The sequence below is a fragment of the Lithobates pipiens genome, unplaced genomic scaffold (assembly GCF_037356315.1).
Source record: "Lithobates pipiens isolate NorthernLeopardFrog02 unplaced genomic scaffold, aLitPip1_a1.2 Scaffold_8, whole genome shotgun sequence".
NCBI classification, from domain to species: domain Eukaryota; kingdom Metazoa; phylum Chordata; class Amphibia; order Anura; family Ranidae; genus Lithobates; species Lithobates pipiens.
Window position 1 is genome coordinate 412109403 of NW_027507903.1, and position 13915 is coordinate 412123317.

Genomic DNA, 13915 nt, shown 5'->3' on the forward strand with positions numbered 1-13915 from the left:
CACCTCCAGGGGCGGGGGGTGGTCTGGTGCTCCCAGTCCCGCCATCTCAGGGGAGTGAGGACCATTAGAGGGCTGGCGTTGTGTGCCTGGAGTCCGCTGGTTAGCTCAGGGGGGGCTCTGTAGCTGGCGGGGGCCACTGCAGGTCAGCGGGATATCCCCGTTTTTCGGATCCAGGTCCCGGCTGTGTGTCGTTTCCGGCGATGCAGGGTGCTTTGAGGGGGCGTGGCGCTGTGGTTCCAAGCGCCTGGAACGCAGGGACCAGGGGGCGGGTCAGGTTACTGGCGCTTCTGCTTCCGGCCAGTGCTGATGACGTGGCGGCCAGGAAATTCAAAATGAACGGCGGAATTCTTGTAAAACAAGCTGTCCTACTCGGTGGAATGGACGAGGGCAAGACAGCTATGGCGGAGGCAGGCGCCCCTAGCATCGGTCCAGCCCAGGTAGGTGGGGTGCAGTGGTACCTTCTTTGCTACCTTATGTTTTTTATGGGTCTTTTGTGCTCCTCCCTGTCGGGGGCCTGTCGTTGCACGGTCAGAGGTGACGTCGCTCGGACCCTGCAGCGTTTTTCAGGGGGTCTCACTTGTTGCCTGTTGGTGGTGGATCTCTGCACTGGCTTGGTGGTGGTTTGTTAGCAGTTAGTCACTAGGTGAGTGTAAACTGTATGTCGTTTCAGGAAAAATCACTAGGAAAGCCTAAACCAAGCCAGAGGAAATGCCCTTCTTGCAAAAACCCCCTTTAGAGATTTGTGGCAGAAGGCAATGTGCAGAGTTTGCATCAAGGAATTGGTGGAGGAGGAGGAGACATCCCAGCGGTATAAGGATCTGTTTTCCTCGATTAAAGAACTGAAAAACTCTTTGAGTTTCGGTCAGATCCATTCTGATAAAAAGCCCCGCAGGGCAGGTTGAACCCCAGAACCTACCGCCTAGTCTTAAGGCATCTTCATCTAGACCAGTAGAGACCGAGGACTCAGGCGATGAAGGGGGGGGGAGTACTCTTGTCTCCCTCAGAGATTCTGAAGAGGATAGCAGGGCCTCTCGGTACACGCTATCACTGGAGGTAGATGACATTTTAAGGGCAATCTACACTACTCTGGAGATTCAGGTGGAAAAGGTACAGCTGTCAATCCACGACAAGATGTACCAGAGGATGGACGAAACAAAAACGCAGTGTTTTTCCGGTCCATGGGTCCTTTCGGATTCAGTTAGAAAAGAGTGGAAGGACCCAGAAAGAGACCCTTTTTTCTCCAAGTCCCTCAGGAGGAGGTTCCCCTTTGAGGACAAGGACTTGGAGGTATGGAACAAGAAGCCTCTAGTTGATGCGGCTTTCTCTCAGGTCTCTAGGTGTACGGACTTAGCCTTTGAGGATATGGGAATCTTAAAGGCAATGGGCAAAAAAGCTGATTCCATCCTCCAAAAAAGCCTGGGATGCAGCATCAGTTAGTCTTAAGCCAGCTATAGCTGCCATGGTGGTGGCCAGGAACCTGGAGTGTTGGGTGGAGAAACTAAAAAGCCATGTTGAAGCAAAGATCTTTTAGAATCCTTTCCCCTAATTTTGAATGCGGTCAAATATATGGCCGATGCCTCAGCGGAGTTTGTTAAGTTAGCCGCAAGGTTATTGGCTCTGGTAAATTCAGCCAGGAGGACAATCTGGCTAAAAACATGGTCGGGACACAGCATCTAAGGTCAAGCTACATTTGACCTTAGAGGAGATCTTCTCTTTGGGCCTGACTTGGAGTCGGTTCTTGACAGGACAGCTGACAAGAAAAAGGCGTTTCTGGCTAAGAAAAAGCAAACCGTCAACATTTTTCATGCTCTTCAGCAGTCCCTGAGAGTAAAGACCAGGACCATAAGAGCCAGTTGGGCTCCCAGAGGGGTAGAGGTAGGAGCAGAGTTCTCTTTAGATCTCCCCCTGAACAGGCCTCTAAAATTAAGTGACAACTTCCCCCCGGTGGGGAGACTCTCCAAGTCTGTTCGTGAAAAGCGTTATTGCTCAGGGGTACAGGCTGGAGTTTTCAGAGCCACCCCCGAGCAGGTTTTATGTAACGGCCCTACCAAGGGACTGGGAGAGAGCCTCTGCGATGATGTGCCTGTTACAGGAACTGATACAGCAAGAGGTCATGATCCAGGTTCCAGAAAGTCAGGAGGGCAAGGGTTTCTACTCCCATATATTTCTGGTGAGGAAATCCTTGGGGCAGTACCGTTTTTGATCTTAAACCTAAAAATTCGGAACGGGTCAATACGGTACAAACATTTCAGGATGGATATAATTTTTTTCATCACAAAGTTACTGTCCCCAGGCTGTTTCATGGCATCCCTGGATTTAAGAGACGCCTATCTCCATGTACCCATTCACCAGGCGTCCCAGCAGTTTTTGCGCCTGGCAGTGGATCTAAGGAGTTCTGTATGGCACCTCCAATTCAGGGCTCTGCCGTTCGGACTCTCATTCTCCCCCAGAGTCTTTACAAAGATTATGGCGGAGGCCTTTGTACCCCTGAAGTTGAAGGGGATTTCAGTCGTCCCTTATTTGGACGACCTTTTATTTTTTGCGGTCTCACCTCAAAAGTCTGGGGTGGCTTCTGAGCCTGGAGAAGTCAAATCTGGGACCCGCGAAGGAGATGAGGTTTTTGGGTTATTCCATAAACTCTGTTCTCCACTGGAAAAGAGAGAAAAAATACAGTCAGCAGTGAAGCAAATGCTGAGCAACCAGCCAGTTTCAGTCATGTCGGCCATGGCAGTACTGGGCCTGCTTACGGCAGCATCCCTGCCATCCAGTGGGCCAGGTTACACTCCAGACCCCTTCAGATGAACATTCTATTCAACTGGTCCTATCAAGATCCCCTAGAGAAGCACATAAGGATCTCTACAAAGACAAAAAGGGCTCTTTGGTGGTGGAGAGATCGGGCAAACCTGCCAAAGGGCCTTTCTTGGGCTTTTCCCCTGGACAAGCGTCTGACGATGGACGGAAGCGCCTGGGGCTGGGGGGCCCACCTGCACGGTCAGACGTCTCAAGGGGTCCAAGGCGGAAGCCCAAAGGTCTTCCAACTGGAGAGAGCTGAAGGTGATCTTTCTGGGTTTGTTGGCCTTTCAGCAAGTTTTGAGGGGTCATCACATTTAGATGTTGTCAGACAACACAACCGCAGTAACCTATATAATGAAGCAGGGGGGTACCCGGAGCAAAAGTCTGATGGAGTTGGCCAATCTCTTTTTGGCCTGGGCAGAGCAGAATATGGCTTCATTATCTGCAGTTCACCTGAAAGGTTCTCAGAATCTGTTGGCAGATCTTCTAAGCAGGCGGAAGCTGATAGAGGCAGAGTGGAGTCTGAATCAGGAAGCCTTCCTGATAATTTCAGAGGCTTTGGGTCTTCCGCAAATATACCTATTTTCCAGCCAACAAAAGTCAAAAGTAAGCCGATTCTTTTCTCTTCACTTCTTTTCCCCCCTTCCCTCTGATTCCACTGGTTCTAAGAAAATTCAGAGAGGAAAAGACGGATCTGATTCTAGTGACTCAATTTTGGCCAAAAACACCTTGGTGTGCTGTGCTTCTAAATCTAGCCATGAAACCTCCATGGAAGCTACTGGTCAGGAAGGACTTGTTATCTCAGGGTGCAGTAAACCATCCAAAAGTGGAGTTTCTGCAGCGAACCGCCTGGTTCCTGAGGACCTGTTGAAAGCAAAGAGACTTTCAGACAAGGTGGTAAAAACCCTGCTGTCTAGCAGAAAAGAAGTCATATAGCGATTTATATGAAGGTCTGGAAAAAATGTAATTCCTGATGTGCGTCCAGAGACCTCAAAGTCAAAGCATGGTGTCCGTTCTGGAGTTTCTCCATGAGGGAATGGAGAAGGGTCTGGCAGCCAGCACCCTGAAGACGGCTTGATCCGTTTTCTTTGAAAAGGCATTATCAAAAGAAACTTTAATTTCTAGATTTTTTAAGGCTCTCGCTCGGAGTAGGCTAGTAGCCCTTAAGGACTTTCCCAGTTGGGATTTGTCTACCATTTTGCAGGGCCTCTCGGGAGCTCCGTTTTGAGCTTCACTACAGAATGTGGTTCTCAAAACAATTTTTCTGGTGGCCATCACCTCAGCGAGGAGGATTAACGAGCTGCAAGCCTTGGCGGTTACAGAACCTTTCTTAAGGGTATTTCCGGACAGAGTGGTCCTTCAGACAGACCCAGCATTTCTACCCAAAGTTTCTTCAGCCTTTCATCGGTCACAGGAAATAGTGCTTCCCACCTTTTCTACAACCCCAGCTAATGAGGGGGGAAGAGGTTTTCCACACAATAGATGTGAGAAGATGTTTACTGCAGTTTCTCAAGTTGACCAAGGAGTTTAGAAGGTCAAACGACCTTTTTGTGATCTTCTCAGGACAACGCAGGGGAGAAAAAGCTTCAAAAAGTACGCTGGGTAGGTAGCTTAAGCTGGCTATAGCAGAAGCCTATAAAGCAAAAGGAGAAATACCTCCCTCAGGGATTGCTGCTCATTCTACCAGATCTATGGCAGTTTCCTGGGCTGAGAGGGCCGGTGCGACGCCTGAACAGATCTGAAAGGCTGCCACTTGGTCCAGTTATTCGACTTTTCTCTGGCACTACCGGCTGGATTTACTGTCTGCTGCAGATCAGGCCTTCGGTAGGAAGGTACTGCAGGCAGTAGTGCCACTCTATGGTAAGTTTCTCGGTTATCCTCTCCGGGGTTGTCCTGAAAGGCGATTTGAGAAAGACTTAGACTTAGTTAGACTTACCGGTGACGGTATTTCTAAGAGCCTTTCAGGAAAACCGTTACTTCCCTCCCTAGGTTAATCTTAATAGTAGTATTAAGTGTCTGTCATGGTTGGGTGGTTGTTCTATGCTTTGTTTTCCAGTTGTTGGAAGACCACAATAACTGAAGTCATGGTGGAAGAGGAGGAGTTTTTAAAGTGGGCATGTGTTTCCTGAGAAGAAGGTGGAGCTACACTCTCTCCGGGGTTGTCCTGAAAGGCTCTTAGAAATACCGTCACCGGTAAGTCTAACTAGGTCCCTTTTTTCTTTTTTTTTTCTTCAACCAGCGGGTTGAATGGGGAAAAAATGACTCGCTTTCTCCATCCACACTTGATGTGGATGGGAAAATACTCCTGCTATGCTAATGTGTTCTGATGGTGGAGAAACTTCTGATCACACTGATCAGTGTTGTCAGCTAAGGCTAGGGTAAAAAACAGGCTAGTTGTACAGAAGTCGATTGATAGATCAACTTCTTCTGTACAACCAGCCTGCCCAAATCTGGATCAAATTTCAGCCAGTCCCTGTTGACCTAGCCAAATTTAGAGCCACGTTTGGCCAGCTTAAAGCGGGAGTCCGCGTTTTTTTTTTTTTATTATTTTTTTATTTATTTTTTTAAAGCCAGCAGCTACAAATACTGCAGCTGCTGACTTTTAAAATAGTGACACTTACCTGTCCAGCGCGCCCGCGATGTCGGCACCCGAAGCCGATCTCTCGATCGTCTTGGGTATGGGAATCAGGAAGTGGAGCCTTTCGGCTTCATTTCCCGGTTCCCTACTGCGCATGCGCGAGTCGCGCTGCGCAATAAGAATGGACCCGCTGCCTCTGGGATCTGGGGACCTGGGGACCTTCGGAAAGGGGCGTAATGTACGCCCCTTTCCGCAGAGAGCTATCCCGGAAGTGGGTGCAGATACCTGTGCTGTACAGGTACCTGCACCCCCCTCCCCCCTGAAAGGTGCCAATTGTGGCGCCGGAGGGGGGAGGGTTCCGATGAGCGGAAGGTCCACTTTAGGGTGGACCTCCGCTTTAAGCCTGCAGACAAGTCCTCTTCAGTATGAAGAGACACCCCCACTTTCCAAATAGACATCTGTTGGCTAAAATTGTAAGCTAGGGTTTTGCTCTCTACTTCCCCTCATCTTCATGCTGTCCAACCTCGCTGTGTCTCTGCTCAGGTTAGCAGATCTCCATGCAGCTCTTTTGAACCAAGAATATAGTACTGTTCCTGCCAATTGTGGAAAGCTTTCAAGGCTTTCACGGCTTTCACTCCACCCTTTGGTTTTGGAACTTCACTGTTCTAAAACCAAATAAAGGCATTCACCACATTTTGGATCTAAAGGCCCTATATGTCTTCAGTAAAGTCAAACATTCTGCATGGAAACCACCAAGTCTGTCAAAGCCTTCCTCCACTAGAGGGACTTTTTTTTTTGCCACTGTGGACATCAAGGGTGCATATTTGCACATTCCAAACTTTCCAGCACACAAAGCTATCTCCAGTTTGCTGTGGGCTCTCACCACTATGCATTTTTCGCGCTACTATTTACCCTATCATCCACATTCCAAGTGTGCACAGAGCTTCAGGCTCTGATGCCAGCCTTACTATGTTCCCAGGTTTTTCCCATTGTGGGATACCTCAAAAAGCTCCTTTTCAGGAAACCATCAGCTGAAACACTGACCTACATGTGATGCAGAAAGTCCGGACAATGTTCAAGTGTACCGAACTGCTGGAACTGACACAATAATTGGAATTTCTGTGCTTTATCTTAGATGCAACCCTGGCCAAAGTTTTCTCCCTCAAGAAACTTTAGAGAATCTGCTCCCAGACTCTACAATCCAAGAGCCAACTTCTGTGATTCTGCATGGAAGTTCTGGGTTTATTCCATTTGCTCAGTTCTGGCTCTGGAGTCCAGAAAATCTTCCCCACTCTGTCACTGAAGAGGTCGTGCATGTTGGAGGAGTCCCATCTTCTGAACCCTCCCAATCTCTAGGTAATTTGGCTATCCCTCCAACACTGGACATCCTATCCAAGTGCTCACCCACTAAAAATCCAGTTGGACAATGCCACGGCAGTGGTGTACATCAACCATCAACGAGGATCCAGAAGTTAGGCTGTTGCAAGATGTAGAAAATTAATTTGGTCTGGGCGGAATGGCAATTTCCAGGTTTATTTCCAGGCGCAAAAATCCTCCAGCGAAGGCAGTGGCTGCTCTGGTAGATCTGTAGGATCTGTACAACCTGATCTGTGACTTTCCTCCTCTAAAACTCCTTACTTGTTTAGCAAGATAAGGGCATTCTGATGATTCTTATAGCACCTAGCTGGTCCAGACAGATGTGGTGCTCTGGCCTAATTAAATTCCTGGCAGACACATCGTGGGCTCTTCTAAATTGTCCAGATCTCCTCTTCCAGTGAACAGGTTAGCACCCTGCTTCACGTCCGTTGGTTTTAGCTTCATGACTGTTGAAGTCTTGAGAGACAGAAGCCTCTCCGATTTGGTAATTCACAATCTTTTAAAAGCTAGAAACCCCGCCTCTTGCAAGGTCACATAGAAAGCTTATTTTGATTGGTGCAAGGAAACAAGTTTTCACCCTAGAATCCTTTCATCCCTAGAAACCTTTCTCCAATCAGGACTGGGTCAACTGTTAGCCCTGCGTATTATCAAAGCATAAATCTCAGTTCTTACAATATTCCAAAGACTGTTAACTGTTCATTTGTTGGTGCTCCTCTTGTACAATCTCTTGAGACTACTTGGTATCTGAACTTGGTTCTATCAGCTCTTTAAAAATGCCTTTTAAATTTGTCAGGGATAGTCCCCTGTCCTTCCTTAGTCACAAGGTTGCATTCCTTGTTGCCATCACCTCTGTGATGTGTGCCTGAGCTGGCGGCCTTTTGTCATGTAAAGAACCATTTCTGAGATTACAAAAAGACAAAGTGCTGCTGAGACATAGAGCCTCCAGGACATCGTTCTTCCATTTCTATGTCCAGCGCTAGTACATCAGTACATTAGAAGAACATTTCCTTCAACTACTTGGATGTAGTTATCTTTTCATTCCTAAAGTTCCCTGTAAAGAAGAACCAGCTTCTCTCTCGACCATTTCTCAGTGGCTTAGGCAGATTATTATTCAGGCATATGGCCATAAAGATAAGATTCCACCTTTTTCTGTCAAGTTACACTCTACTAGATCTACGGTATATGTGCATTGTGGACTTTTAGACATAAGGCAACTGTTTTCTACATTTGCAAGGCTGCCACCTGGTCATCAGTTAAAAATTCTCCAAGCTTAATCAAGTGAATGTTCAAGCAGCAGGAATTCTGGGACATGACTGACTAATCCTAAATCTGCTTCTACCCCTTTCTAACACCTATACTAACTACCTTGTGTAAGAAAGAGATGCATATACTTGCCTATTTTCAGGCTTTCCTGGTCCAGTCATGTGATCTCCCCTGTGTCAGCCAGCACCAGCTACAAAGGAGAGGAGAGAATGAAATTTGACAACGGCTGAAATGCCTGAGCGGTGACGTCACCCATAGGCTTACTATAAGCCAGCCATAGTCTGAAGTCTGGATATCTAAAGGAATGAGGAGGACCAGAAGGTAGTGCTAAAAGAGGCTGCAGACCGTTTCTCATCCCAAGGCTCCTATACACCTGAAGTTGCAGCTTCACGCAATATGCATGCAAATGTGGTTATGCTTTCTTTTGTTGTGCACAAATGCCCTTGCATTGTCACACTTGATTCGCCTTCATCTTGCCATGCCCCTTTGGATACAAAGAGGCCTGCTCAATCAAAAAAGACATTTCCTGTTCATTAGCAAACAGAATGGGCAATATATGAAATTGGGTCACTCCAGAAAAGCTTTTTGCTCCTCCAAAAAAAATATCTCATGGTACCCACTGAAGATGTTCCTTTATTCAAAGAATCTGCAGATAGGAAGTTTGAAACGTTCTTAAAGGCCCTCATTACACTTGCACGTCTAGTAGCTCTGCAACCAGCTATTGCTTCAAATTCTGTGTCAAACTGCAGCCAACTGGACTAGGGCAACGAATAACCAACGCAATCCTTTATTTCAGGATAGTGTCATAACTGAACAATTACAGCAATTACCTTCTACCTTACTCTTTTGTGTGGATGCCCTAGAACAGGGGTCTTCAAACTATGGCCCTCCAGTTGTTCAGAAACTACAATTCCCATCATGCCTAGTCATATCTGTGAATGTCAAAGTTTTACAATGCCTCATGGGATCCGTAGTTCCGCAACAGCTGGAGGGCCATAGTTTGAGGATCCCTGCCCTAGAACAAGTAATGACACGAATTGCCAGAATGGTTCTAATCTATATTCGCATGCCCAGAGTCTTGTGACTTAAATTCTGGACAGCTGAAGCTACCTCTAAAAGATGCCTCACATGTATGGCCTTTTAAAGAAGGATTTTTTTTTTTTTTTGTGAAGCGCTGAACAAATAAAATAAACATGTCGAGGGGGAGGGGTTCTACTTCCACAGCAGAAGATTCAAAACCCCCCTCCGCTGGAGCCTCTGCCTCTTCAAGTCGCAGAGCACCTAGTCGCTTCACTCAGGTTTTGAAGTTTAAGCTTATGTGCAGCCCTTTTCCCAATGAAGGGACGCCTTTACTCCTAAGATTGGGGGGACAGCTTTAACAGTTTTAATAAAAATTGTTATGATGTCCTTTTAAATCCACATCAATATAAATACAGTAATGAGTGAATGTATGCATCACCGCGAAACACTAATTGTGAATATTAAACAAAATTCAGACTAAACAAATTAACATAAACATTTTTTTCAAGACCACATGTGAATATTAAATGAAAGAAACATCCATCCAAAAAGAATATATCCAACTGGAGATGCTACCAGTGAGTTCCGCCACCCTGCCACATACAGCCTCTTACCAAATAATACAACCCCAAATTACAGGTGGTTTAGAAATGCTGTGTTGTGCGTGGATCTTGTTGCAGTAAGTAATCTGACTAATAGGGAACCATAGGGCACACCAGCAAGAAGAGTTGCCACATCACAACTTTTGCTCCATAGATGACAATCCGGGAAGAGAAAAAAAAATAACAGCCTCCCATAGTGTAAAACCACCTGATTTATTTGTTTTATAATACTGGGTATGTACTCACAATCTTTCCAATAAGACAAGCCTGTCAAACAAACATTCAGCACCGCTGGTTCTGGATCCAGTGTGCGTGATAACGTCAGCACAGGCTCTGCCCCTGCAACTTCCTTTATATATTCTAATACCAAACCTTGTTTTTTGTCTTTTTGCTGCTGTCCAAGTTTCCTTGAAATGCTTAATATTATTTTTTTTTATATTAAACTGGGGACAGGGAAATGATACTGCTAAAAGCAGTGTTTGAAGATGAACCTAATGCAGTAGCTTGTATGAGCAAAGTGAGAAAGAACTATATGAGGCAAGGTTATAAAGGGAGCGAGGAATGTGACAGAGAGAGAAGGGAAGTGAACTGGCTTTTTAAAATGTTTTTTTTACCTTTTTGTATTTCTGTACTTTTGTGTTTAACACTTTTTTTTTTCACAGAGTGTTTTTTGAGCAGCATTAAACTTTGTGGGTTCCCACAAGATCCATACTGAATGCTACATTTTATTAATGAGCCCAAAAATGCAGGCACAGAGTGGAATAAACCCTGCAGAGGGAGAGAGGCCCTGTCATTTAGTAAAGGTTTAGATCTGCGTAAACACTTGTTGACATTGTTTAAATTCATTAACATGCTTGCATCACTCAATGTCAGTTAACATCAGTTAACATGCATTTCCTACAATACCTTGTGCAGTGCAGGTAGACATGTTGCAAATAAAAGATTAAGGATGTTAACTGCACCATTTGTTAACATTATGGTTCTATTAGTCATTGCCTACTAGAGGGATGAGACGCTCATTTGGTATTTAGTGGCCCTTTAAAAAAAAGTGCTTGAATATTGAAAATCCTTGAAGGGAAATTGCATTTTATTCTGTTTTTGCTTGAGACTTTTAATGATTGCTGGATTAACCTTGCAAGCAAAAGATTAGTGAACTTTGAGGAATATTTAACACATCGCATCTGACAGCTGTTTCTGTAGGAGTCATTCTTCCTCTTTATCCGCCGTTCATACACATCAAGAGTTGCACCCTTCAATGATTCGGCTAGACAGGTTGTTTGCAGGAAGCAACAGTGCCTTTAAGACTGTTGTTCTGCATTAAGCACAATTCCCTGATCTGTTCTTGTCATGCAGATGTTGATCTAGAATTAGCCTATGCCATCTTTCTTCATAAACCGTCATACCTCCCTTGCTACTCCTCTGTTGTAATCCTTTATTTGCTGACCTCGTTTGACAGCTGTCTTGCTGGAGACATCACTTTCTTCAAGCCAGATCTTAATCCCTGCAAGGAAAGGCATTGAAATTATTCAGCCATTGGCAGTGCCATCTGATACAATGTGTCCTTTACCAAGTGACCTCTGTCTAGCCTTCTTCTCAAAATACAACTCCTCTCTTTAGCCCCAGACATCTGTCAGTCCTTTCTTGCCTCAAGATGACCGTGTAGGCACACTAAACTTATAATACGCAGTCTGAATCCTATGTGTGTTGCTAATCGCTTTTTAATGCGTTTTCTGTAACATCTCCAACTGAGTCCCCATTATCTCTTATAATGAGGTACTACTCATTAATAAAACAAGGGGTTGTGGGAGCTGTCATTTTATTAAACATTATCCTCAGCTTTTGGCATAATTCTCCTCCACAACTGCCTTCGAATAGTCACATTCCCAACCTTATTTAAAATGCTCATTAGGCACAGTATTCAATATGGGTATGTGCCATGGGCTCCGAATAGTAGACATCCTTAAGTGAATGAGGTCCCAAGTGATTAGTTACAGACTGTACTAATTAAGATAAATTAATCCTGCCTCTGCTTCTGATGTCACAGTCATCATACTATTAATCTTGCGCTCTGTTTCATCCTACAGCAAGGCATTTTAGAACTTTTTATTTTAAATAGCCTGCTTAACCCTTTGCTATCTAAGGAGAAATCAGGCACACCAATAATAACCAGGGACATGTGTGGAATTTACACTATTGTCGAGATTTTAAGGAGACCTAGAATAGAATAAATAGGCTGCCATTACTGACCTCCTTTTGTAAATGCTCATTGCCTGAGTGTTATACTGAACTTACTGTTTCAGTCTTTTTTCTTGATATGGACTTGGGGTGAACATGCAGATATTGAGTTTTAGTTTCACTAGCTGCATAATTGTTCCAGGGCAGGGGCTTATAAAGCACTGAAACCAAAGAATTGCCATGACAGCAAAGCAACTATCCTTTTCAGATAGGAGTCACCAGCTGTAGCCTTTGCATTTCTCTAATGACAAGTTTGCTTTAATCTTCAACAGAAAACAAATTGACATTTAGTTTGATACAATATTGTATATCATCAAAAGTTGGCAATTTTAACCCTCTCCCACCGACCGCCTCCCAGCCCTTCAAGCATTCTAAAAGCCGAGAGGCGGAGGCAGGGTCATGTAACCGCTGTGGTTGGCTGTCACCACCGTCACATGATCGGTAAGCTCCTGATCGCAAGTATGCATTGGGAGCTTAATGATCCTTGCTGGCTACCATGCCGGAAGTGTGCAGGGAGCACGCTGTCAGCATGGGAAATTGTGCCACATATATGCAGCTGCTCGGCGTTAAGGCCCCTCCATTGAGTCGCTGCATAAATGTATATGTCCAGTGGCAATAGGTTAAATAAATTACTCCTTTTCTCATTTTTCTTTTTCTTCATTTGTCACGTGGCAGTTCTGCTGATCTCCCGCTGCCCCTTTGTAGCTATGTCCGGTTTACATGCATTTAATTCAGCAACTGCTACGTAGACGTTTACTGATGACAACTATGGGCCATCCCCTGAAATATATTTTGAAATGGGCAGTTGTAGTTTCTATTGGAAGGCCATTTGACAGGGTGTCAGAGGCAAGAGCATAACCGTGAGAGAGGGACAGCACATTGTCATCTAAATAAGGCCATCACTTACAGGACCACCAGGTATTATTTTATTGAATGTTGCAAATTTAAAAATATTTAAAAAAGAAGCATCATCATAATTTTTAAAATCTTATGGAATCCCCTGGGGACCTAGTGCATGGAGCCTCTTGATCCTATTCTGATCCATGGCCACATTGTATACTAAAAGAATATCTTTTTCTATGTCTGTTGGTTGCAGCTCCTCCCCAGGCAGCATCCCAATTTATTGGCATTTCCTTGGGGGAGCTACAGCACAGCACTTTAGCCACTGCACTATATTTCTGTGGAGTGATGCTTTTGTCAATCATAACAACGGAATGACAATGTAAGCCTCTAGCTGCCTGTTAAAAATTAAGCACTGAGCGGCCTGTCAGTGAAGACACAGTGGCTGCATCCGTGGACTTTGCTCAGTGTCGATAAGGGGGTAATTAATCTTGCATAAGCAGGGTATTAGGCGTGACCTGTGGTGTTCTTCCAGTGCTGTGAATGATGAGCACAGCTAGCTATTTCTCTGACTTTAGAGTATTGATCCCACTTTTCTAGTATCTAGGCCTTCTTCACAGCCAGCCAGCAACATCAGCATAAAAGCCTAGCATAACTCAGCCCAGGTCCAGCCCTGAATAATTGTTGCTGTCTCCACTCCCCTGTGTGCCTGTTGCTCAATTCTAATTAAAAAATTGTCTCCTTGTTAGCGGTATGGTCGGACAGCAGTGGGGGGTGCATTGCTAACCATGGATCACAATAGGACCAACTGTTCCATGCACTAGGTCCCCTGGGAGACTCCTAAGGATTTAAAATTTGTAATGATACTTTTCTTTAAAATTACTTTTTAAATTACATTAAAGTGGTAAAGACTATATAACATTTAAAAGAATGAGTTTACACATATTTAAAAACAGTAAATTCTGTTATTTTTAAGTGGCTTGCATAATGTGTGCGTCATGGTTGTTCCTGTTCAAGGCCAGCTCCATTAAATGCATCTGGCTGGAGCAGAGGGAATAAAGATAACTAGTTATGCATGGGATTTATACGCTTTCAATTAAATTTGTTGGTTTGTCTTTCAGAAAAATGAAAATTGTAATTTACTTAAATGCCTTAAAGGGAATATGTCACCTAAAAGAGAGTATGCAACAGTTCATTAATTGGATTC